This window comes from Phyllobates terribilis, unplaced genomic scaffold (assembly GCF_046119375.1).
Source record: "Phyllobates terribilis strain yellow unplaced genomic scaffold, ASM4611937v1 Scaffold_5__5_contigs__length_657084704, whole genome shotgun sequence".
NCBI classification, from domain to species: domain Eukaryota; kingdom Metazoa; phylum Chordata; class Amphibia; order Anura; family Dendrobatidae; genus Phyllobates; species Phyllobates terribilis.
The window spans coordinates 33,207,178-33,234,161 of NW_027362765.1; the positions used below are offsets into that span (position 1 = coordinate 33,207,178).

Here is a 26,984-nt window from a genome sequence, read left to right on the forward strand (position 1 = left end):
CGTTCAGCAAGCTGCTTAGAACGCCACAGAAGTCTCGCTGAGACTGACTGGTCATTTTGTAAACTTAAATTTTTCTGCGAGCGATGCTATCGCTATGTGCCCCAAATCGTAGATGATGAACACCGATGCGTCGGTGTACGATGCTCCGTTTGCGGTGTTCCGGTGAGCAGATTTGATAATCATCTATGTTACATGCAGCGCTATACACCGAAGAAATCTACGGAACAATACATCTTTTACGATTTTGAATGTACGCAAGAGACGGGAACGCACCATCCCAATTATGTTTTTGCCACAGATTTGCACGGGATATCTAGCTGGGAGTTTGTGGGTAAAACATGTACTACTGACTTTGTACATTTTTTTACAAAGGGTGGGTATGTAGGTTACACTTTTATAGCTCACAATGCTGCTCGATACGATTCCTACTTTATCGTTAAAGAGCTGATTCGTGAGAAGCTGCGCGTCAACATGATAGCACAAGGCGGTCGTCTTTTGTGCGTATCATTACCCGATTTAGACATGAGATTCATCGACTCTTAAATTTCATTCCCATGAAGCTCAGTAAGTTGCCGCAAGCTATGGGATTTTCAGGCGCTAAGGGTCACTTTCCACATTTTTTTAACACTGATGAAAATCAGTCCTATGTAGGGCCTATGCCAGATGCTAACTATTATGGCGTAGAGTACATGACGCATAGTGAGAAAAAGGAATTCACAACATGGTACGAATCGGTGAAAAACAATACGTTTGATTTGCAAGCAGAGCTCAAAGCATACTGTCAACAGGACGTAGAGGTCTTGAGACGCGCCTGCGTAGTGTATCGTGAGCGCGTCATAGAAATGACAGCCAAAAAACAAATACAGTTCTGTAAGCGCAAAAATAAATTTACTGAAAATCTCATCAGTATAGATCCGTTTCAGCTCACGACACTAGCATCTGTTTGTCTGGCCATGTACCGCTTTAAATTTCTCCCCGAAGACAAAATAGCCATTTTGCCTGGGGATAATTATCACAAAAAGCACAAACGTTACTCGTCCCCGGCTATTCAATGGTTAATGTACGTAGCGCATACAGAGAACCTAGATCTGCAACACGCTTTGAAAGGTGGTGAGTAAAGAGTAGGAAACTTTTTTCTAGATGGCTATGCGAGAGTCAGCGGTTGCCCAACGACTTTTGAATTTCAGGGGTGTTTTTACCACGGGTGTCCCGTTTGCTATAACGATAATGACACGAACAAACTCACAAAGACCACTTACGGGCAATTGTATCGAATGTTTGAGGTGAAGAAACGTTTCTTGCTTCAACAGGGGTGCGACGTCCGCGTATTGTGGGAGCACGAGTGGCGAGAGATGGTTGAAAAAAGCTCTGACCTACAAGCGTTTCTGCGCCACATGCAGTTCCCTGAGCCTTTAGAGTCTCGTGACGCTCTGTACGGTGGTCGTACTAACGCTATCAAACTCTATCACAAACTAGAACCCGGTGAAACTATAGAGTACTACAATTTCACCAGTTTATACCCGTACGGCAATAAAACAAAAGTGTACCCCGTAGGACATCCTAAAATAATCTAGGACCACTTTGGTTATATCAAGCAGTACTTTGGCATCGCCAAAGTGAAAGTCTACCCGCCCAGGTATTTGTTTTTCCCTGTGCTCCCTGTTAAAATGAACAAAAAAATTGATCTTCTCCCTCTGTCACACATGCGCGTTGCATTCAGAAGCGGATCCCTGTGCTCATTCAGAGGAAGAGAGGGCTCTGACGGGTACGTGGTGCACGATAGAGGTAGAAATGGCTTTGGAGAAGGGTTACAGACTCGCACACATTTACTAGGTGTGGCATTTTGAGGAGACGACGACCGATCTATTTGCGCAATACATCGATTTACATCTTAGACACAAACAGGAAGCCTCGGGGTATTCCTCGTGGTGCACGGACGAAACCAAGAAAAAAGACTATGTAGCCGCCTATCTTGAAAAAGAAGGTATAAAGTTAGACCCCAATCATATAGAACCAAATTCAGCTAAAAGACAAATCGCCAAACTATTCTTAAACTCTTTATGGGGAAAGTTTGTGCAGCATTCTAATTTACCTACCACCAGCGTCGTGAACAACGCCGATGAACTCTTTGAGTGTGCCTTTCACCCGTACTATGAGATTTCTGAGTTAAACTTTATCAGCGACGGTACGGCGACTGTCAATTGGAAATGCACAAAAGAACACCGCACTGTCAACAAAAACACCAACATTTTCATTGCATGCTTCACTACAGCTTATGCGCGCTTAGAATTGTACACCCTTCTAGACAAACTGCAGGAGCGCTGTCTTTACCACGACACAGACTCCGTCATTTTTGTAAGTCGTGACGGCGAGTGGCAGCCTCCCTTAGGTGATTACCTGGGTGAACTCACCAGCGAAATACCCCAGGGGAGTCGCATCACAGAATTTGTATCCGCCGGTCCGAAAACTTACGGCTACAAATTAAACACGGGTGACACGATCTTGAAAGTGAAAGGTATCACGCTTAATATCGCTAACGCTGGCGTTATCAATTTCGACAGTCTAAAAGATTTAGTGTTAGCTTACAAGAACTCTGCAGATCCTGGAAATGAAAAGACGATCGTTGTAGAGCAGAATGGTATTGTGCGGATCAAAAAGTACTGGGATATTGTAACGCGACCCCTACGCAAAACTCAACGCTGCGTCTATACCAAGAGGCAGTTGTTTGATGACTTTACTTCTTTACCCTACGGGTATTAACGATGAATTCCCTTTTCTTCAAACAACTGACGTACCTTTATCTCCGCTACAGGTGCAGAATACGCTACAGACTACCGTACCATCAAACGATCGACGCTTAGCTATAGAGTCGTGAAGTCTAAAGAGAAACGTGCTCGACGAATTTACTCTGTGGCGCTACAGGTCTTAAACATACAACATCATGGATCCCCAGTTACAACACCCATTCTCATGCATTCTAGCGGGCCCCTCTAACTCAGGAAAATCCTATTTTGTCAAACAGGTTTTAGCTCACGCGACAACACATTTATCTCACAAACCCGATAATATTGTTTGGTTTTATTCTTGTTGGCAAAAAATGTACGATGAACTGAGTCATTCCTTCCCCAGTATTCGTTTTATTGAAGGTTTGACGCAGACGTGTGTAGATGACGAACTATTCCCGCCTGACATGATCAACTTGGCGGTGGTGGACGATCTCATGGATGCTGCTAGCTGTAATTCAGAACTGGAAAAAGCATTTACTAAATACGTTCATCATAGAAGCTTGAGCCTGTTCTATTTGGTTCAAAATGTTTTTTGTCAGGGGAAAAAGAGTAGAACCATCAACTTGAATACCAAGTACATGGTCCTATTTAATAACCCCCGCGATAAAATACAAATTGTAACGCTAGCCAGACAGATGTATCCGAGGAACTCGCGTTTCATCTTAGAAGCTTACGGATTCTTGCTCGTAGATTTGAGAGGTGATACGCCCGAGGAATATCGCTTAAGAACTGGTTTGTTTCCACCAGCTTTACCAGCAGCGTACGTTCAAAAAGGTAAAACTCGTTCTAAAAAGTGAATTTTTTACTCTGCTGTGATTATTCATACCCATAACCTTCATTCTGTCAACATGTCTGAGAGAGTGAGGTGTAACTGGGCTCTCTTAAAAAAGCTGGTGAAAGCAAACGCGTCGGAGAGAAAGCTGATTCTGAAGACCGCCGACAGAGATTTAATCGCTGCCATCACAGAAATAGCTCTCAATATTCTGAAAGGGCGGCTTCCTCTCAAAAAGCGCCAAAGAAAAATATTACAAAAATGGCGTAGAGCTATAAGAAATCTGAGTCACAAAAAAGTGTCCATTCGGAGAAAACAGTATCTATTGAATCAGTCTGGAGGCTTCATAGGGCCGCTTCTAGCTATTTCTTTACCGCTAATAACGAGTTTAATAACCGGTAGATGATGGAACGTGCTGAGAAAATGTACTTGGTTCCGGCGCATGAGATTAATAGACTAAAAAACGTCGGTCCGCCGGTGCCTACCGTGCGTCAGACGACACTCCAAAGGTTAGACGACGAAATCGGCGACATTCTACGCCGCACTGATTTGCCTGACGACGTAAAGATTAAAAGATACACCAAAATACTACAGAGAAGTTTGCTGCATGCTAAGCGCAAAGGTTCTGAACTTACACATTTAAACCTTGTGATCCCTCCTGTCAGTGAACAAGCACCATCACCAGCGGGTGAAATAGAGATACGCCCCTCTGCCCCTCAGTTTGTAGATCACCTCAACCCCCGTTTCTGAAAAAATGCAGATATACTACTCAACAGTTTCTTGCAATACAAAGACATTGCTACATGGACTGAGAAAGGTGAATTTGTCTACAAAGGGACCGTCATTCCCGGCACCCATATGTTGGACCTTGTACGGAGCACTCTGCAAAGTCACGGACTAACCAAAAAGAACACTCCACAAGGATGGGACATTTTTATGAGGGCTATGGCCGAGTTAAACATACCTTCGACCGTGATCGGTCACCATACGACCAGAGACGCTCTGAACTAATTAAAAATGATGTTGAGTGCGCCGTCAAATCCCTTCAAAACACCATCACAAGTACTCGCTACCTCAACGCCAGCCGCTAAAGGACGTTTGCTGTCGAAACAGAGAATTGCGCCGCTGTCGCCGAGCGCATGGTTAACTTTGTAAATATTAGTATTGAAATGTATTGTAACCTATAGATTTGCTTGTATAATGTTGTATTTTGAAATCTATTTACACCTTTTTCCATTTCTTGATTTGTGTATACCTCTAAGTGAATCTACAATAAATGTATATTTTTTTAAACACTTTTATTATGTCATTATTATGAACACTACAGAATGCTAACCCTAGGGATCCTGGGGCTGCCTTTTCTCACAAAAACATGTCTTGACATGTTTTTCTTACATACGGCGCTTACACATTAACCTACAACCTTGGGTGAAGGGCATGTGGGCGGTCATGGGGGACGTAACAGAGGCTGAACATGGGCTGCTTCCGGGGCGGGAACGGAACTGACGTAACAGATATTGACACACATAGGGGCGTTAAGGGTTTGCTTCCGGGGGCGGGGACGGAACTAACGTAACAGGTATTGACATACATAGGGGCGGAGAATGGGGAGGAGAGGGGAGGGGTTTAGACCGGAAGTGGAGGCGGGACATGTGCCAAAAAGGGGCGGGGCATCTGTGAAAACCTGGAAGTGGGCGTGTTGACGAGAGGTGGGTGCTCTTACTACTACTTGAGCCCAAACAGTATGCGGATCCACTTATATAACCCCGATGGTGTGATGAATGCTGTCAAGGGTCTACTGAACTCTTCAACAAACCCTTGATGGTATGCTTTACCCTGATCGAGGACAGAGAACCAGGTACTTCCTGATATGCTGGATAGCCTATCTTGACTCTTTGGTATCAGGTGCCGATCAGGTACTGACTTTCGATTTAGTTCCCGGTAATCACAGCAGAGTCTCAACATACAATCCTTCTTTCTAACACAAACAATAGGAGAGGAATAAGACGACTTCGACTTTTGGACCCAACCTCTGTTGATTAGATCTTGTAAATACTCTTTCACTTCACGGTGTAATGGATCCGGCACAGACATGTAACTTCTTGCTACTGGGGTCGTGTCTTTCAAATTGATTTTCAATTGCAACAACGGGATACAGCCTATATCAGAGTCATCTTTAGAGAATGCATGACACTCTTCTCTCAGCATCTGTTTTGCTATCGCTATATCTTCAGCACACAAGTGTTCCAGGGTTACTGGGAGATTTCAGGACCCTGAGGCGAGTCGTGCAATTTCCTCCCATGGGCAACTCCTGTTCCTTGGTGGGGAGACTGAATGCACAGTAGACCCCTGGGCAGGTTTCACACTGGCTGGATGTACAATTTTAACAGTTTCAATGTGACCTAACACAGTCTTTGGATCCAGTCTAATTTCATATTTCGTAGTATTCATCACCAGTATGGTCACTTGAGCAAACCCACCAGTAGGAATCGTAAGCACAGTCTCACCTTGAACTAGGCCTTCTGGAAGTTCTGAGGAGTCTTTTGGCACGAACAGTCTTTTCTAGACTTTTTTCCCAGTTCTACCCGGGCTCCACACCTCACCCCCACCATTTGGTTTGCAGGGATGATGGCTGGGCGCCAGCTTACCTTGACTTCTTTTAGGTCCATTGTATTCTGTGCTTTCTTTACTCTATGAATCACATTTTCCGCCACGACATTGGGTATGGCAAGTGATGTGGCAATTGCCTCCACAACCAGCATCCCTGACTTGTGTTTCGCGATGACCACATGGATTACATTATAACCCAGGATAGGATCCTCTGCCACGTTCTCATCACTGGTCACGAGAAAAGGTACCAAAAGCTCAATGGTGTTGCTCTTCTTCGTGGCCCTCAGTTGGAAAGTCACTTCCAGACTATGAAAGGGAATTCGGTCTGGTTGACAGCTTTGCCGTGGAGTTACACAGTTACACTGGTCCTAAGAGTTCTTTTAGCGACCGAAGGCAGGTATGTGGCAGGTAGCGCCTTCTCTATTCTTCATTTAAAAGGCTCGCTTGGGCTCCTGTTTCCCACAGTGCTTTTACGAGGAGTCCATCTAGCTGGCACTGTATAAAGCACCTCTCACCAGTTAGGCTGATGAGGCCATCTTTACTGATTGAGGAATCCTCCTCCCAGGAGTACATCGTTTGACCTCCGCACTGGGCATTAAGTCTCTCTTGCAGCTGTTGTAAATGGGAACACACTTGGGGATAGTACTGATGCAGCCGTTTTACCTCATGTGCCGTTCTGGGGTTTGGTGAGATTTGGATTGGCTTCTGGGGCCTCCTCCGTGTCGCGGTTACCAGTCACCTCGCACTGGCAACCTCCGGTCTTTTAACCCAAACCCCTTAGCATAATATCCTTCCTCACCACATCTTAGACAGTGGACACACACCGTACTCTGATTTGATAAATGGCACACTTCACAAGCCGGGTATCTTCTGTTTTGGAACCCACTCCTGGGTCTGAGGGATACAGGTTCTGGCCTGGAACGAATCAACTTTTTCACCTCAATCAACTCGGCTCGCAGTTCTCCTATTACTTCCTCCCAGTCAGCGCTGGTGGTCCTCTCTTTTGTTGGTGATTTAAGGTTCCCTCTCGGAGATGGCACTGGTGGGTCTCCATGATGATCTTCGGACTGGCCACTGGGGGTCTCCAACTTCAGCTGACTCATTTTGGTGATTTTAGGAGCAGAGCCTTTCTTTAACTTCTGTTCGCTCTCTGACTCCAAAATAGCGGCTTCATTCATTTTTTTCAATTAGGACTTCGTCCAGAATGCCAGGATCTTCTTGGTAATGTTTCAGCTGCAACTTGATGTCTTTACTAATTAACCCCGTTCCCATGTGATCTCAAGAACTTCTTCTGGACTAGTCCAGCATCAAACTTCTCCTCTGCTTCTACATCTCTGGATGCAAACAACAGTCTATTCTTCAGTTCATTTGCTCTGAACAAGAAACTTTGGGGTGATTCATTTTTTTCTGTGAGAGGTTAATGAGTCGGTGGAACAATTCTGAAGTACTCTCTTCTTTATAGTGCCCTTTTATAATCATCTTCAGCTGTTGCGAGGTCAGTTGACTCTTCATTTCTAGCAAACTACGGAGGTTCAGTCCTGGGCTGATCGCTTTCATCGCCCCCTCAATGATCTCATCTGGCTGGAAGCCTTTCTGTAAGCCTGCATCGATCTGGTGCAACAAGTTCATATAAGACAGTCTTTCTTTCTGTTCACACTCTCCAATCTATCCCAGGATTTTGAATTCTTTCCTTATGGTGATTTGTGGTGTTAGAGAAGACTGTCTCCCTGATTTATCTAACCCGAGCAGGTTAAAGGTCCTGTCTGAGTCTGTCACCCGTTTAGAGGTTTTGGTCAATTCCTGCAGCGCTGTTGTTAGGGCTTTGAGTTGTTCTTTCAATTCCTGTAGTTCAGTCTGTGGACGGAGATTCCCACTTTTGGAAACTGGTGCCGCCCCTCCATCCTCCAACTTCAACCTGGTTAAAAAACTGTGTTAGCTCCTGGAGGAACGTCCCCATGATGTCTTCAGCTTCTTTCTCCCCCAGCTCATCCATTTTTGCATTAATGGCAGCTAACAGTTGTCTGCGGTTGTGTGCTTTAGAAATCTGCTCTTCTGACATCTTTATATGTTCTGCTACTGTTCTCAATTCTTCACAGGTTAACTGAAGAAGCAGCTCACTAATTCTGTCCATTTTAATTTCCACATCCATTGCTGCTAGTGAGTTTTCTTTAGGGCTGGTCCCCTTTAACTGGTGTAGCAGAGTTGAATTGAGGAGCTGTGCTGCTGTGTTTTTCCAGACACTTTTCCTCTTCTCCCTCTACACGCTAATTCCCGATCAGGATTCCCCGTACGGGCCACCAATGTTACACGCATGCCGCTAGGTTCAGATGGGGCGAGATGGGTTTCACGAATCTTTGGAATCCTGGGGGAACCGTTACTCAAGACGATCATAGGCTGCAGCTTCTCTCAGGCACATGATAGATTCATTTGCTGACCAGACACATCTGACAAGAGTCTATTTCAACAGTTTAACAGTGGAATTTAATCTGAAGCACAGTCAGTGCAATTCAGGGATATTACAGCAACGATCTTCATTACAGTACAGTCTGGGTTTCTTGAGCAACCGGCTCCAGTAACAATACAGTAGTTTCTTCACAAGGCACAGTATTACAGTCTCTTCAGTAGCATAATTCAGCATAGATTAGATCTCTTACCAGCACACTTCTATGCATACACAACCACAGGCTTTTCCTTCACAAGGACACAATAGTACACAGCATTCTTTATTCTGCATGGGGATGGAGGGGGGTTTGATGAGGGAGATGATCCCTGTGACACAATTCCTTCCAGTCCTTATCTTCCTGCCTGATAATACTCTGCACTGTTAGTTCAGGGAGTTTATCTGACCTGTGTTTAGTTTCTCTCCTGATCTGAATCCTGTTCAGTTGCCTTCTGTCAGATCCAGATAACACACTACCTTTCTCTTTGGTTTCAGCCAGACTACAATAACAAGTTCCCCACAATCTCCCTGGGGCTCTGCTAAAACACTCCCTGTCTCCTGTGACTGTGTTAACCCCTCTAGTTGCTGGATGCTTTTGAAGCAACAGAACTACTTCTGCATGCCACACATTACTACAGGACTGTATGAGAAAGTGAATTATTCTACAAGAAACGCTAGAGACAAAAATGAGAGAATCTGGGCATCATGGCCAGATACTCCGAGCCTGGCCTCCAGCGTGTTAGTATTAGACAGGGTCTTGGTCCCTGGAGCTCTCTACTCATATTGAGCATAGCATAATGAGCATAGCATAAGCATCTAAGCATAAATAGACTCACTGATCTTGTTCATATAAAAAGCGTTTGGTAATAATAGAAACTGCCTAAATATGAGGACCTTGTCTGATCGATATGTCCTTGTACAGAGAACTATGTAGATAGCCCTATTCTTCTGTATAACATATGTGTTGTTAATGTAGCCCTAATATTTCTGTGCAGGGGTCTCGGTATAGATAAGGGATGTTAAACTCAAATAAACACAGCCAAAATTAAAAGCTTGAATAAAGTTGAGGGCCAACCTTCGTATTTATTAAAATCATGGCTACAATTGAGGAAGTATTTCTTTATCATCAAATATAATTATGAACATTTTCATATTGTCACGGGTGTGGCAGAAGGGGCAGTCGCCCTGCAGTGGTCTCCACGTTTGGTAATGCAGACAGCTGCCTAGATAGGAGGCTGTGTTTAGGACCCAGCGACTACCTCTTTTTAGTCTGGGTGTATATATACCTGGTGTGTCTGGGTGGACGTTGCCAGTTATACTCATTTCTACTTGGAACTTGGCTGAAGCAGCACCTCGCGCTCTCTGGAGTCTTGAGGCCGTGTGCCCTGTTGGAGTTCTTCTAAAGCTAAGTTTGTTATTCCGCTGTGTTGTCTTCCCCTTTTGTCTTTAGAGTGCTAGTGGAGGTAGACTAGTGCTCATCTCCTTCCACCCCCAGCTATAGCTTTATGCCAGGGATAGTAGGGCGAGGCACGTGATCGGCGACAGCTGCAGAGGCTGTATAGGGACGTTAGGGGGAGTCAGGGTGACACTAGTCCAGATCGGGAGGTCACCTCTTCCCCCTTCAATAGTGTCTGGGCTCCATTTCCCCTCTGTGTTGCACTCACACCTGGCGTGACACATATGGAAACAAGATTAAAGGGGCTGTCCCACGAAACAAATTACATTTTAATTAATAGATTTTAGAATAAAATATTGGAAAGCATATGGCCCAATTGCCTAATTTATATATGTATTAACAAAGGATAAAAAACTTAAATAATACAGATAAAGTATGATGCAAACAAAAGTGCCCCCAAACAAAGTATGATATGACCGTGAATTCTTCCACAGTACCCTCGACATGCACGGTATGATGACCCTACTATACTCCCTCAATCAGCCCAACAAAGAATGGTGACCCTATCACATTATGATTCTCCAACTATAATCCTACACAGCCCTTCATACAGTATAATGATCACAAAAAGTGCTCCATACAGTATAATGGGCCCCACATAGTGCTCCATACAGTATAATGGACCCCACATAGTGCTCCATACAGTATAATGGGTCCCACACAGTGCTTCATACAGTATAATGGCCTCACATAAAAAAAATGTCACCTCTGCCCGTTCCCCAGCGGCGCCGGTCTCTTCATGGTGTATTCAGATCCTCTGCACACCTCCGTACTCACGTTAGACGGAGGGAGGTTGGGAATGATAGGAGAGGGAGCGTCAGCCTCGTCCATAATAGCTTTCAACTGTTTCAGCATCTATGATGCCAATATAGCTGAAAGTGCGATGCCAAGCGGACACCCATCCGGCCCAGAGTTGCGGCCGAAATAAACTCGGGGAACCTGCCCAGCGTTGTGGGCCAAATATACTCAGCCTACGGGCCAGAGTTTTACATATAGGCCAAGGCCCCACTATCAGTATTCGGTCACTATTTTTTCTCAGGAGTGGGAGCCAAAACCAGGTGAAGAACAATCAAGAAAAGGTATAATAGAAACAAGTCACCAATTCTGCATTTATCACCCACTCCTGGTTTTGTCTCCCACTCCTGAGAAATAATATTGACCGAATACTGACCAAATACTGATAGTGGGGCCATGGCCATATGGTATAGATAATCTTACCTCAGCATTACAAAATAAGATAAGGGAGATGGAGAGAGGGAGACATTTTATTCTAATTGGAATGGATCACGCCTGGCGTTCCAACAAAGAAGAAATGAATCATATATGTAAATAGAAATTTTCAATATGAACATGTTTAATTATTGTGAAATAGAAAAGCTAAAGATATTTGTTCACAGACTGAAATGGTGGTTTGAAAAAGGCTGATGAATGGCAGATAGCTGAGATCAGGAGTTAGAAAGAAGAGGGAGGAAGAATGCTGGGTATTATTTGGGGGGTTTAAAAGGAATGTGTAGCAATACTCTTGTCCATATAGTGAATATATAAATATATAACAGAAATATTCAATGCACATGGAATATTGCATTTATTATGTTTTTTAGATAAGATGTATATTAGTAACTGCATATGTTTTAATTCTAATTTAAGTTCTAACTTGCTTTCTCGTTTACTTGTCATTACTTTGACTTTGTTATGTGTTTTCTTGTACAGTTGGTCAAAAATATATGATTTCTTCCTGTGTGAATTTTCTTATGTGGTTAACAAAATATGATTTCTGTGTAAAACATTTCTGACCTAGGTATGAGAATGGCTCCTCTTTTTGTGAGATCTACTGGGGACAGTGCCAATAATGTCTGTAAAGCACTGTGGAATTCATGGCACTAGATAAGTGAATAAAATAAATAAATATTTGATGTTTAGTGAGACTCATTTGTTGGTAAAATATTTCCCATATTGTGAACATGGAAATTGTTTCTACCCTGTGTGAGTTCTCTGATGTCTAACAAAATTTGATTTCTTTGCAAAACATTTCCCACATTCTGAACATGAATATGGCTTCTCCCCTGTGTGACTTCGCTGATGTGTAACAAGAATTGATTTATATGCAAAACATTTCCCACATTCTGAACATGAAAATGGTTTCTCCCCTGTGTGACTTCTCTGATGTGAAACAAGATATGCTTTATCTGCAAAACATTTCCCACATTCTGAACATGAAAATGGTTTCTCCCCTGTGTGACTTCTCTGATGTGAAACAAGATATGCTTTTTCTGCAAAACATTTCCCACATTCTGAACATGAAAATGGCTTCTCTCCTGTGTGAGTTTTCTGATGTGTAACTAAATGTGATTTAAATGTAAAACATTTCTCACATTCTGAACATGAATATGGCTTATTCCCTGTGTGACTTTTCTGGTGTGAAACAAGATATGATTTATCTGCAAAACATTTCTCACATTCTGAACATGAAAAAGGCTTCTTCCCGGTGTGACTTCTCTGATGTCTAACCAGATTTGATTTATCTGCAAAACATTTCTCACATTCTGAACATGAAAATGGCTTCTCCCCTGTGTGAGTTCTCTGATGTATAACAAATTGTGATTTGTGTGCAAAACATTTTCCACATTCTGAACATGAATATGGCTTCTCCCCCGCATGAACTCTTTTTTGTCCAACATGTTCTAATTTCTGGTTAAAATATTTCCCATACTCTGAAGAAAATCTTTTCTCCTCTATGTGAATTTTTGGATGTGTAACAAAAGACGTTTGGAGGGAAAAACTTTTTTCATATTCTAAACTTGAGAATTGCTTGTTTGCTGTCAGAGCACTTTCGTATTTAACACCTGTTTGGTTAATTTGATCTTTCTTAATAGTCTGTGATGAATCAAAAAATGGGAACTGTTTAAAAGGCTCAAATGATAGATCTTTGCTGTGAAAGGATGACGGTATATCTGGAATAGTGGCGTAGACGTCAGTAATATCTTGATTGATATCAAGGACATCTGATTTAAATATTGAAGATGCCAATTTTCCCTCTGATCTCTTGGTGCAGTCACCTGCAAAGAATAAAGATTATTTTTTAAATAACATTATGATTAATTATATTTTTATAACATTTCTAAAATTCCCAAAGAAATTGCAAGTTATGTAGCAAAATTGAATTACTGACTAAGACAAACACAGTTAAAATTCTAACAGTAGACTTTGAAAAGCAACATGGCTTCCATAAACCAATTCAACTTTCCCAAAGCCAAATGTCCTCCTCGCTCCTGAGCCTTACAGTATGCCCAAAGACTGTTAGTGTCCACATGTTTAGCATTGCCATAACGGGAAGAACCCACTTAAACATTTACAGTGTGCATGTCTCGTGGAGCAGAAGCTGGCACCACTTATTGGGTACTAAAATGGCATATTTACAATTTTCATTCTCCACCATTTACTGCTTACTAGTTTCCAGAGAATTCCTGTGGAGTCAAAATATTCATTACTCCTAAAGGTGAATTCACTGAGGGAAATCGAGTCAATTTTATGCTGTTTTCGACTGTTTTTCTGCCGTTCTCGCACCTTATGTGATCTGCAAATCGTGCCCCCAACTATTCCAGCAGAATCATCCACGTTCCCAAAGACAAATGGCACGCCTTTCCTTCAGAGCCCTGCCATGTGCCCAAACAGTATGACTTTGTCCTCTTTAGAAGCTGCAAAATATATTGTGTGGTCCATTTTTCTATTTCCCCTTGTAAAATAGAAAAAATTGGGGCCACAAACATTTGAGATACGCCTAAAGGGTTAAATTACCTGAATGTGGTTTTTGATACTATGAGCAGTGAATTTTCTAAAATAAAGGTCCTCCAAATAACTATAAAAATGATTTGGTCCCAAAAATAGGTTTTGTACCTTGAACATATGAAAATTTGTTATTTAAAGTGAACCTGTCACGTCCTAGTTGCTATCTACATTGCCCCCATTGCTTTGTTAGTGATGCAATGTGCATCACTAACAAGCTTTTTCCATTAAAATCAGTGTTAGTATAATGATTTTATAACTTAATATACACTTTGTCCTACCTGCTGTATTCAGTCATAGGGGTGTGATTCTCTCATCCAGTCACTGCTGGTGCCGCCTATGTATTTAAATATTGCTCCCGGCAAGGTTGCATCTAGAGAGGAGGTGATTTTTTGTGCTCCTCACTTGTCACTCCGATCTAGACGCTTCACTGTTGAGGAGACTAGATCGGCGTTGCTGGAGTGAGGGCCTCAAAAAATCCCCTCCGATGTAGAGAGTTCAGTACTGACACCACTAGATGGCGCTGATTCCAGGATCCTCACACTCACTACTGTCTAGTCGCCTCTTCTATCTTTTTATTGTTTTTCTTATGCTTTTTATGCAATTGCTCATTTTTTTTTTAAACTTAAATTGTTTTATGAAACAATTTTATAAACAATTACACATTGCATTTGGTAGTAGAAAACATCCAGAGACATCACATCAACATAGATTTACATCGATGAGGACATATTAAAATAAACTGGTTGGATGGGTTATCGCATGCATATCAATATTTCTTTTGCCCTGTGAATGTCGCATCTTTTGGAATTATATAAAAAGAAGAAAAAGGGTATTTACCTAATTAGGATACAATCCAAACTTTGAACTCTCAACCACAACTTATCAAACTTGTGCTGTCTTTATCCTTTCCATGCTCAGATTGACTCTCATCGTAATGTATATGGATCTAGATGCTTGCCCCTATAAGCAACATTTGTCACTTATAACTCGTGGTTTTCTATTTATTCTCACATCCCTTACATATTTACTTTCCAGCTCAAACCCTTTGCCTAAGTAGAGACTGTAAGACACAAATAATTCCAATAGTCCCATATTTTGGAAAATTTTAATGGACGACCTCTGTTTTGGTATACTATCTTTTCAAATGGAATGATTGAGTTAACCAGTGCGATCCAGGATCGCAATGTTGGCTGTCTATTGCCCATCCATCTTAGTGCCAACAATTTTCTGGCCAAAAATAAGGTTTCTCTCAAAAAAATCTTAATATAGAGATCCCAGGCATCATCCTCCATTACCCCAAAAAGGCAAATCAGTGGATCACATGGAATCGGGATGGATACTAAAGAGGATAGTAAAGAGGTTACTTCATGCCAGAAGGACCTAATAATGGAGCCGTGTCCCAGATTAAATGAACAAAGTCGGCATCTATGGTATGACATCGTAAACATTCTGAATTAGAGGATCGCCCCATTTGATATAGTCTGAGGGGTGTGAGATATGACTGATAATAATAAGCTGATTCAGCTATATATTATTCAACGGAGGGAGAGACAAAGGACGGGGACGCCAAAACTTCATCCCATTTCTCCTCCCCCATATTCGGAATTAGAAGTCTCCACTTATTTTTTGCTGGTAAAGGGTTATGATCTAAGCCTGTTGATAGCAAGTATGTATACAAGCTAGATAAAAGACCTTGTGGACCTTGAGATTTAAGTATTCCTATTAAGGGAAATAAAGAAATAGTTTGATTTATTTCAAAGTTTTGTAAGTGAGATCTGAGCTCATTTCTAAGTTGGAGGTACCTGAAGAATTGAGATCTTGGAACCTTGAATTTATTTTGCACCTGTTCAAATGAAATCAGTATAGATCTTTCATAAATATCTCTTAACAAATAGACCCCACTAGCTATCTAAAAGGGGGCAGATGGATGTTCCATTAATGTCGCAAAATACGGATTCCCCCATATAGGCATTTCAGCTATAACATGTGTAAAGTCGATTCTTTTCTTTGCCTGTTTCCATACCGTTCTCGCCAATCTATGTAGGGGTAACAACTTAATGGAAGTCAATTTATTCAATTCTAGAAAACCCAATAAACAAACTGTGCCTAAAACGTGTGCCAAGTGGTTCTCAGAATTCGGTAACTGGGAGTTAGGCATCCAACTACGGATCGCTTTTAGCTGACCTGCTAAATAGTATAGATTGAAGTCAGGCAGAGCTGCTCCTCCCATATCTTTAGGCCTCTGAAGGGTAGATAACCTGAGTTTAGGTCTGGAGTTCCCCCAAATAAATGTGGACATCAAAGAGTTAAGAGATGTGAAGAATTTTTTAGGGACCGATACTGCACTATGTTGTAATATATAATTAAATTTAGGGAGTAAGATCATCTTAATTAAGTTAATCCTTCCTGACACTGATAGCGGTAATCTCCCCCACAAGGAAAATTTACATTTAGCGTATTCTAATAAAGGAAGAGTATTACTCGAGAGGTCCTCTCTATCATTTCTAACAATCATAATTCCCAAGTATTTGAAACATGACACTACAGGTAAAGGAGATAACGTTTCCAAATCAGTATTCGGAGTGGGCAACAAAGACATAAGAGAAGATTTATCCCAATTTTTAAAGAGGTCCGCATATTCACAAAATTTATCAATAGTAGATATAACAGATGGAAGAGTATCTTTAACCTTGTCCATAAAAATTATCATGTCATCTGCATATAAACCAATTTTATCAGTTCTGTCTGCAATTGTAATTCCACTGATATCCTGAGATGATTGTATTCTTATAGCCAATGCTTCAATTGCCAGAGCGAATAGAGCTGGAGACAAAGAGCATCCCTGGCGGGTTCCCCTTTCCTATGAAAGAGATGTGGAGGATAAATTATTTATCACTATTTTAGCTTTGGGGGCCGCGTACAATATTTGAATCCAGGCCCGAAATTTAGGGCCAAAACCAAATTTCTCTAGACAAGCAAATAAAAACGGCCACTCCAGGGAGTCAAAAGTCTTGGCCGCATCCAATGAAGCCAAGGCCCAAACATTTCCCGGTATCAGAGAGCTATATTGAGTTATTGATTGTACCCTTCTAATGTTAATAGAAGTATTTTTCCTGGCATAAAGCCTGTTTGGTCCGGGTGGACAACTGATAGTAAGTCTCAAAGCTAGAATTTTTGTAAGAATTTTGTAATCCACATTTAATAGTGAAATATGGCGATATGATCCACACTCCAGAGGATCTTTCCCTTCCTTTTTAAGAACAATAATATTGGCATCATAAAAGGATTCAGGCAAGGAATCACTTTGCATCGCCGCTGAGAAAGTCTCTAAAAGGTGCTGCATCAAGCCCTCTTGGTAGCTAAGGTAGAGTTCTAGTGGTAGGCCATCAGGGCCAGACGTTTTACCCAAAGCCATATCTGCCAGGGCTGCATTTATTTCCTCTATAGTGATATCTGCATCCAAAAGGGATTGTTGTGTGACACTCAATTTGGGAAAATCAAGGTCTGCCAAATAAGAGAGACATTCTAATTTATTATGGGCACTTTGGGATTTATATAACGATTTATAAAAATTATGAAAGCCACTTAGAATATCTTCTGCCGCAGTGACTATCTGGCCCCCTAATGTTCTAATCCTGAGAATAGCACTAGAGTCATTATGTTTGCGGACCATAAAGGCCAACAACTTACTTGATTGGTTCCCTAATTCAAAATATGATTGTCTAGTGAAAAATAGTTTACGTTTAGATTTAGTGTCAACGTTTCGTGTATACAATCTATGTGAGTGTAGCCAGTTTACTCAATTCTCATTAGACAGGTCTGAAACATAAGACTGTTCAGCTTCTTTTAACCTATGTTCAAACTCGGTATCAACCTGTGCAGTCGTTCTCTTGATGTAAGAAAAAGTGGAGGAGAGGCATCCTCTAAGGTATGCCTTCAATGTATCCCAAAAAATCTTAGTGTTCCTTGGCAACGGATGTACTTCTACGAAACAGTCTATTTGATCCGGTATTCTATCATCAGGACCAATTAATTTTAACCAAAAGTTATTAAGTTTCCACGTGGGTCTGTCTCGTACCTGGTCAAATTTAAGTGTTAGTATCACCGGACTATGGTCTGAAATCCCTCTTACCCCATGTTCAATACTATGTACCCACATTGCAGTATTACTAGAACTGAAAATATAATCTAACCGTGATAACATAGATTTGGTTGTGGAGTGACATGTGTATTCTTTAGTTCCGGGGTGATGTAATCTCCACAAATCCATCCAACCAATACTCTCCATATAAGTTGAAAACAAATTAGAAGATGGTATTATTGTCGTTCTGGTGTTGTCACCAATTCTCAATCTATCTAAATTTTTGTCCATAATCAAGTTGAAACCCCCCCCATACATAAGATCTGAGCATCTGGGTGGTTTAGTGCAAAGCTTACTGCCTTTTGGACAATAATTAGATTAGCAGGAGGTGGGTTATATAGACATAGTATTACGTACTCTCTGGAATCAATTATAGCATTTATAAAAACAAATCTTCCCTCTGAATCTCTGTGTGTCTCCCTAACCTCCCAGCTAATGGCCTTATGGATTAAAAGCGAAGCTCCTCTTGAATAGCTTGTATGGTAAGAGTGTATCGACCATTGCACCCAGGGTTTATTTAGCCACCTAGCTGAATCTCTAGTGAGGTGTGTTTCGACTAAAGCCAGGATATGTGGCTGGTAATTTTTGATTTGCGAGAATACTTTAACCCTCTTCTTAGGGGATTTAAGACCTCTTATATTCCATGTCATACATTTCAGTTGTGACGCCATTTATCTAATATAATAAAGATGAAAACAGATCTGAGGGGTAGAAGCAAAAGGCCATTGCACTATTACTGCTCATAATCATTATTTCCCTTTTGACGTATCTAATCATTTCCACCCAATTTATATATTTATGGGGCTCACCAGGTTGATCTATCGCCTCTATAAGACTCAACAGATCATATTGCATAGAGACAAAGCAAAAAGAACTGAGCACTTTGACAGCATTCAACTTGTAAACCACAACTCTAAACACAACCAAAACAAGAAGTAAACTTAAACATTTCTTAAGACGCTTCCTTTCGGGGAATACCATCACTGATCCCAGTGTGAGGTATTATGTTGTCTTTGACGATGCAAAGTCTGAACTCAAGCATATGAAAAAGGTGTATCAAATTACATCAAACCCAATATTCAATATAGGAACGGCGGCACAAAGGGTGTCAGTCACCCTTTTCCAGGCTCTGGGTGCAACTGGAGCCACTCCAACGCTTCCTCAGGGGTAGCAAAGAAAGTAGTAGAGTTTCCAGAAACAATTCGGAGATGAGCAGGATAAGCCATTGCATAGATAATCTCTTTGTCTTTAAGTTTCTTCTTAACATCCATAAACTGTGCTCTCTGTTTTTGTAGTTCCACAGAAAAATCAGGGAAGATAGAAATTGTAGAATTGTTGTATTTAAGAGCCTTTTTGTCTTGCCAATCTCAGGGTGGTATCTCTGTCCTTAGAATTCAACAGTCTAGCAAGAAAGGGTCTAGGAGGGGCCTCAGGAGGTGTGTGTGTGTGTGGGGGGGGGTTTGCTGGAACTCTGTGGGCCCTTTCCACAGCAAAGACCAGGGAGTATTCATCTCCTAGGGTAGATTTAAGCCAATTTTCCAAATAGATTTCAGGATGCTGACCCTCTGTTCATTCTGGTGGGCCAATAATTTGTATATTATTTCTTCGCATTCGATTTTGTAGTTCATCATCTTTTTGGCGCCAGGCGTTTATGGAGCCAGCCACTTTGGTCAACTTGTTAACAATAGGCAGCAGTTTATCTTCCAGCTCTGATACCCTTGTCTTAGCCTCAGTGACACGTTTCTTCATGGTTTGCATGTCTTGGCGGAGTAGACCCACATCTGAATGAACCTCCTCTATCCTCCCGGTCAGACAGTTCTTGCAAGTGGATATAGCTTCTAAGAGTTAATCAGCAACTTGCTTCAAGGTCATTTCTTCATGTCTCTCCCCCTCCTCCTCATCAGGTACATGCCTCTTACGTTGATCTGATATTTTATTTGACAAGGATGTTGGCCCCTTCCTCAATCGAGAATTTTCCTGGAGGTCCCCTCTGGCAAAGTCTTTCAATTTATCTCCTATACTCGAGTTTTTCCCCTCGGCTCATTTTGTAACGTTATAAGCAGAGTATATTGCATTATGTTTACTCCAGTAGTATATTATGCAGACTTATTATGTAGAAGTCAGAGTCTGGACAATGCTACCACCTGGTGTCTTTGCTGCAGCGGTGTCTCAGTAATATCTTTTATAAGTTATATGCCGGTTTCAGTATAAAAGATGTATTATTTTCAATAATAAAGGTTGGAGGAGATAGTGGCTTCTGGTTGCATTCTTTATTGTTTGGTCACTCTGTGTCCCGTATACGAATGCCAGCGCCTAAATATAGGCTGAGTGTCTCATGCCCCAGGGCTTATGCTTCCCCTTGCAGAGTTAGAATGCGGCTGCTGTGTTTCCCTCTTTTAAATATTCCAGTGGCCCCTAGATAGGTCGCGGGACCGGGTTGTCCGGTACACTCACCGCTGCACCTCTCCAGAAGCCGTCGCTCCTCAGGCCTTTCAGAGGGAGACCGACTGCCAGCATATATTTTCAATGGCGCCTGTAAGCTGCGCCACGTGCAGAGCTCTCAAGATGGCCGCCGCTCCACAAAGAGTTTACTCTGCCGGGGTCTGCAGAGCGCGCCGGACTGGAGCCCTCACCATAGCAGCTCATCAGAAGCCCAGCCGCTCCCCGCTTCTCCGGAGCTGTGCTGCAGGGCACAGAAATGAAGATCAGGGTCCGGTGAGTGCAGGATTATAAGCCGGATAGCGGGAGCTCAGATCTCCTGCGTCCTCTCAGCTCCACAGCATCGCCACCACCCAATTGCTCATGTTTTTAATGGCGCAAACATCACAAGTCAAAAATTATTTTTTTACACTGTTATATAATTTATGTATTTTTACATTGTTATATATTTTATGGATTTGGGCAAAATTCTTTTTTTTCTTGATTAATGAAACTTACATTTTTATTGTCGCTTTATGTAATATAATAATTCCCCTTTTCGCTGATTGTTCAGTTTTCTCAAAATGTGACTCTTCCCATTTGTCCACAGTCCTGTCCGCAGCACTGACATTGTGAAGAGTGGGAGGAGCTCCGCTGGTAGAGGCATAAAAGAGCGCCCCCGACAGTCACCATAATGTACAACACAGAAGTGACAAATTATTACAGGTATGTCTAAGGTCACTGGGGAACACTGCTGCTATAATTTACGCCACTTTTGTGATGTTAATTCTGATGATTCTGTCGGCTGCGCTCCGTCACTGGCCGAGACTTGTGGACATACAGGAAAATTTGAATTCTATCAAAACTGAACAATCAGAGCTGTGTGTATTTTTTTATATTACAGAAAGAGATAATAAAAAAATAAAAAAAACTAACTTTATTAATTTAAATAAAAATTCACAAAGTGGCCCAGCTCTCTCCCTTTCACCCTTCATTAAAGGGGATGTCCGGGACTTTATGAAAAACAAAAAATGTGCCTAACCACTAACAGGCATGTAATTGCTACTTACCTGCCTGTTGTACCCGGCGGCATTCTTCCCTGGCACAGAGCAGTCACAGACCGTTCCGGTCGGGGATTCAGCTGCCTCTGGTGACGGGGCAGAGCGTGATGTCTGACTTATTCTGATTGACAGCCTTCTCCCCCAGTTAGACAGTGGGAATCCAGCTGTCAATCAGGATGACGTCATCAGTCCCGCCCTGTCAACATAGTGGAGCAGAAAAGAAGCCTCCGCTCTGCTGACGTGATGTCAGCAGAGGCAGCTGAACGACAGGAATGGATATCCCCTTTAATGACGGGTGAGAGGGAGAAAGCTCAGTCACTTTGTGAATTTTTTTTTTAATTAATAAAGGTTATTTTTTATTATCGCTTCCTGTAATATAAAAAATTACGCATAGCTCTGATTGTTCAGTTTTGATAGAATCCAAATTTTCCTGTATGACCACAAGTCTCAGCCAGTGACGGAGCAGCCGACAGAATCATCAGAATGTACAGCACAAAAGAAGTGGTATAAATTATAACAGCAGTGTTCTCCAGTGACCTTAGATATTCCTGTAATAAGTTGTCACTTCTGTGTTGTACATTATGGTGACTGTTGGGGGCGCTCTTTTACGCCTCTCCCCGCGGAGCTCCGCCCACTCTTCACAATGTCGGTGCTGCAGACAGGACTGTGGACAAATGGGAAGAGTCACATTCTGGCAAAACTGAACAATCAGCGATAAGGGAAATTTTTTATATTACATAAAGCGAGAATAAAAATGTAAGTTTCATTAATCAGGAAAAAAAAGAATTTTGCCCAAATCCGTAAAATATATAACAGTGTAAAAATACATAAATTATATAACAGCGTAAAAAAAATCATTTTTGACTTGTGATGTTTGCTCCATTAAAAACATGAGAAATTGCATAAAAAAGCGTAAGAAAAACAATAAAAAGCCAGAAGAGGCGACTAGACAGCAGTGAGTGTGAGGATCCTAGAATCAACTCCGATTTTAGTGGGGATTTTTTGAGGACCTCACTCCAGCAACTACGATCTAGTCTCCTCAGCAGTGGAGCGTCTAGATCGGAGGCTAAAGTGAGGAGTACAAAAAATCACCTCCGAGCAATAATTAAATACATAGGCGGCCCCAGCAGTGACTGAATGCGGCGCTGCCCATGACTGAATGAGAGAATCACACCCCTATGACTGAATACGAGCAGGTAGGACAAAGTGTATATAAAGTTATAACATCATTATACTACTACTGATTTTTATGAAAAAAGCTTGTTAGAACAAAGCAATGGGGGCAGTGTAGATAGCAACTAGGACGTGACAGGTTTCCTTTAAGCCTAAGTCCTAAGAATATTTGAAAAATGCTTTGAAGTAATGTAGAAATACAACAAGTGCTATTAAATATTTTGTGTGGTATTACTATTTGGTTTAATGGCATACAAAATCAGTGTTTGAAATTTCTACTTCTTTTAAATATTTAGTAAATTTCAGATTTTTCCATAATAAACGCAAAACAAACAAACCTAAAATTACCACTAATGAAAAGTACAATGTGTCACAGAAAAAAAAAAAACAACAATTTCAGAATCGCTTGTATCAGGTTATGTATTTCATAGTTATTACTATGTAAAGTGACCCGTCAGATGTGAAATATGGGGCCTGGTTAGGAACAAAAAAATGGCTTCAGCAGAAAGCGATTAAATGAGAGGATCTTGTGCAATAACTACTGTAGAGAAAAACTGTGACATCTCTGGGTAATTATAGTATGTGACCTGGTAGCTCTCGGCAATCCAAACTGTCGTAGGGGACAATATTTTCTGTCAGTTCAGCTTAAGAAATATTAGACATTTAGAGAGAACTTTTCAACATAGTGCATTAAACCGGATTTACACTCATTTATGATGGGCCATTGGAGGTTCTATAAGTCCTGACTAGAAAGGTAGAAAAAGTATTAGTGCTCCCTGTATCAGGAGAGATTGTGCAGCAATTTTCATTCCATAAGTTCTAACCCACATGAAATTCATGACATGGAGTCATTAGAGCCATAAACCACACACAGAGATACACATGGCATAGGTGTAACATTTTTTCATGTAGTTTATAGTAAATTTCTCTGAAGTTAGTTGGTTCTTTTCTAACAGAAATTTAAAAGTCAGGATAAAGAGAAACTCTGCTGTTATTGTACAGAAATTCACATTTGGCCAATATTAAAAATTATTAAACTTAATTTATTCTACTGATCAGGGGGAAAAAAAATTTCTGGCCTTGTAGATTCAACATAGAAATGACTCCACTGCAAGTTGTTATATAAATACTCAAACTAATGGGGACAGTTTTGGGTGGAGGACCATGCAGTTGTTTAGCGGCAGAATAGAGACCTTTAATTGTGATAGGACTGGACAAGAGCACTGATAAAGCCTAAAATATATAATAAATTGGGTACAGTAGTTCAATGCAGTTTGTGGGGAATATTTTTCATAAGAATTTGGGGATGTTATGAAATGTCTGTCCTATTCCTCATCTTAGGGTCTAGACTTTTAGCTGAGATGAATTTGTGCTGCAGTTTATGTACATGATAAGTAGTGAAGCTTCTCCTCTACAGATGAGGGAAAAAAACAAAAACACACAGGGAAGGAATGCCTGCACTCATCTCAGAACTGCTGGAGTGAACAGGAAAGCAGGATTAAGAACAAAAAAGAACAGGTTGCTATTAAAACTGATAATGCTTCAAACATGATATGTACAATTAAACTGATGAATGAGAATAATGAAAGTGAACAGCAGCTAGAAGAACATTTCAGATTCAGTATGTTGGAGATGGAAGGCCACAGTCCTGTTCCCATAACAGAGGAACAAACAGATATTTCTACAGAAGAACAGCAAAATGATTCTTTACAATTAGATGATCTTGTTGTAGCTGCTTCACACCTCTCTCCTATTCATCACAAGCACTGTGTTGTGCACACGCTGCAGCTGGCAATAAGAGGTAGTCTGCAACTCTGATTAGCAAAGTGAGGAAATTGGCTATTGCTGTCAGAACCCCTAAAATTGATACAATCTTGAAGAGACGTGCTGGAAAAGGGGCAATTGTGGAATTACAACATCTTTCAGTCGCTCTCAAAGAAACAGAAGAGTTCAATCGTTCATCAAAACTGACTGTGCACGAGGCAATTCCTTTATACCCTGAAATTGTTAGAGATGTTGCCCATGTGGTTACGGCTTTGCCTCCAACCCAAGTTAGTGTAGAGAGGTTGTTCTCTAACCTTAAAATGATTAGGTCAGATTTGAAGTCATCTATGAAGGAGGATATGATGGAGGCGATACTATTTCTCAGAACAAATTCATAGACTGCACAAATGTTATTCAGTACATTTTTGTTGAACACTTTTTTTTTCTAAAGTTGTATTCTAATAAATATATTTTATGTTCTATCTAAATAGCTTAATTATTGTATCATAATAATGATTAAAAACCTGATGTTACCATTTTACTACAGTAAATTTATCGCTTAAACATGAGCCATGTATGAGGGAGTCGGAGTCAGTGTCATGGAAATTGAGGAGTCGGAGTTGGAGGTTTGGCTTACCGACTCAACAGCCCTGGATAAAGCAGTGTCAGTCAGTGACTGAGAAGAATCTGTGACCTCTGTACATTTTGTGGTTACTCACCTGGGTAGTCGTATGTAAGCATCTCCTCCTTACACCACTCATCACCCCTCACATATGTCTCTGTAGTAATAATATGGGTCAGATCTTTACCCTGGAATAAATATTGTAAAAGTCACAGACAGACCGAGAAGTCACATCTGCTTTCAGCTCTAATCCTGCCATCTCCACTGTTCTCATTACACAAGTATAAAACAAATAATACTGATGGATAAAAAATACTGAATACAAGACCTTCACAGCCATCTACACATCATAGGGGAGATCTCATGACACCTTCTCTCCATCTACCTGTTGATCCTGAGAAACATTGGGATTTTCTTGTTTACAGTCCTGTGTAAGAAGAGGACGGGGACATCTCTCTGGTGTTGTCCTCTTACTGGATAGATCTGGAGGAAACATACGAGGACTTAATTCTTTACATACAGATAATTATAGGCAGTGTGTGTTTAGTTCTATTACCTGGTGATGTGAGGGGCTGGGGAACCTCCATTATGATGTCCTTGTACAGATCTTTGTGTCCTTCTAAATACTCCCACTCATCCATGGAGAAATAGACAGTGACATCTTGACACCTTATAGGAACCTGTCACATACAATGATACCGTCACCCCCCCAGATCCCTTCATAGTGTATAATGTCCCAGCATTCCCAGCAGGGTCACCTCTCCAGTCAGAAGCTCAATCATCTTGTAGGTGAGTTCTAGGATCTCCTGGTCATTGATGTCCTCATATATCAGGGGGTGAAGTGGAGGTCCCATGATTGGGCTTAGGATTCTTCCCCATCCTTCAGACATAGGGGCCTGACAGTGCTCACTAGAGGTCTTCTTCACTACTGTGTAATCCTGGTTATGGAGAGACACATTAATAAATCTCACTACAGACATTTCCAGCGTCCTCACCTCTCCAGTTCTGTCCATCTGTTATTCCCATAGATAAGAATGATGTAATGTGACGTCATCAGAATCTCTCACCTCTCCAGTAAGCCGGAAAAGGATCTCTAGGGTGAGGTGTAATATCTTATTGGTCATCCTGTCCCTATCTATATCCATCTTTGATGGTTAAATCAGGAAAATTCTTTTACATAGAAGATCTCCACTGAGAGGATCCGATATTGTAGGTACCTGAATGGGAAGTAGATGAGCCAATGAAAAATCATATATAATTTTCTTTTGTACACTGGAAAATGTACATGCAAATGTGAAGGAGGTTTTGGTAGTAGCAGTCTGATTAGAATCAACCATCAGAGATATCACACATGAAACACGATAAACAGGTTGTACAAAAATGGTACAATGTAATATAACCGGAGGAGGATGAATATTCACTCACCCCTACGGAGACCTGGCCAGAAAGTCCAATATCTGGAAAAATATGTTTAGCAAAGTCCAGACAATATCTCATCCAAGGACAAACTCTGGAGTACGTCAAGTAAGGCAGCTGGTGTGTGTGCAAGGTGCGATGAAGCAATCAGGGAGCCCAGGCCAGTTGCATTCTTGGAAATTAAAGCAGGGCACTGAAGCTGCGAACAGCGTGTGATGTCACACAATCAGAAGAGTACGGGAGCCGATTGGGTCCACACTTCCTTATGCAGTTCGGAAAACATGGTTTCCTTCGTCAGAGGAGTCTGCGGTGACGCTGTTCTATCTGGCTATGAGTACCTGCTGCTACCCCTTAGTGCTTAACCTTAATTTGCCAGAAAATTATAATATATAGGTAATAGAACAGAAGCTCTCCACAGCTAATGCATATATGTGTATAACATTGAGGTATTAAAAACACATGCTTTATTAACCCTCAACTGGTGAGGTGGGTTTTTTTTCACGCAACTGGTGATGTGGGGTTTCCTATACCCCAGTGTT

General features: G+C 41.4%; 1 pseudogene; it reads right to left on the bottom strand.

Annotated features, from left to right (window-relative positions):
* The window catches only part of LOC141271408 (uncharacterized), a 107,517-nt pseudogene extending 81,328 nt beyond the window's left edge, over positions 1-26,189 (bottom strand).
* Between the last annotated feature and the right edge of the window lie 795 nt (positions 26,190-26,984).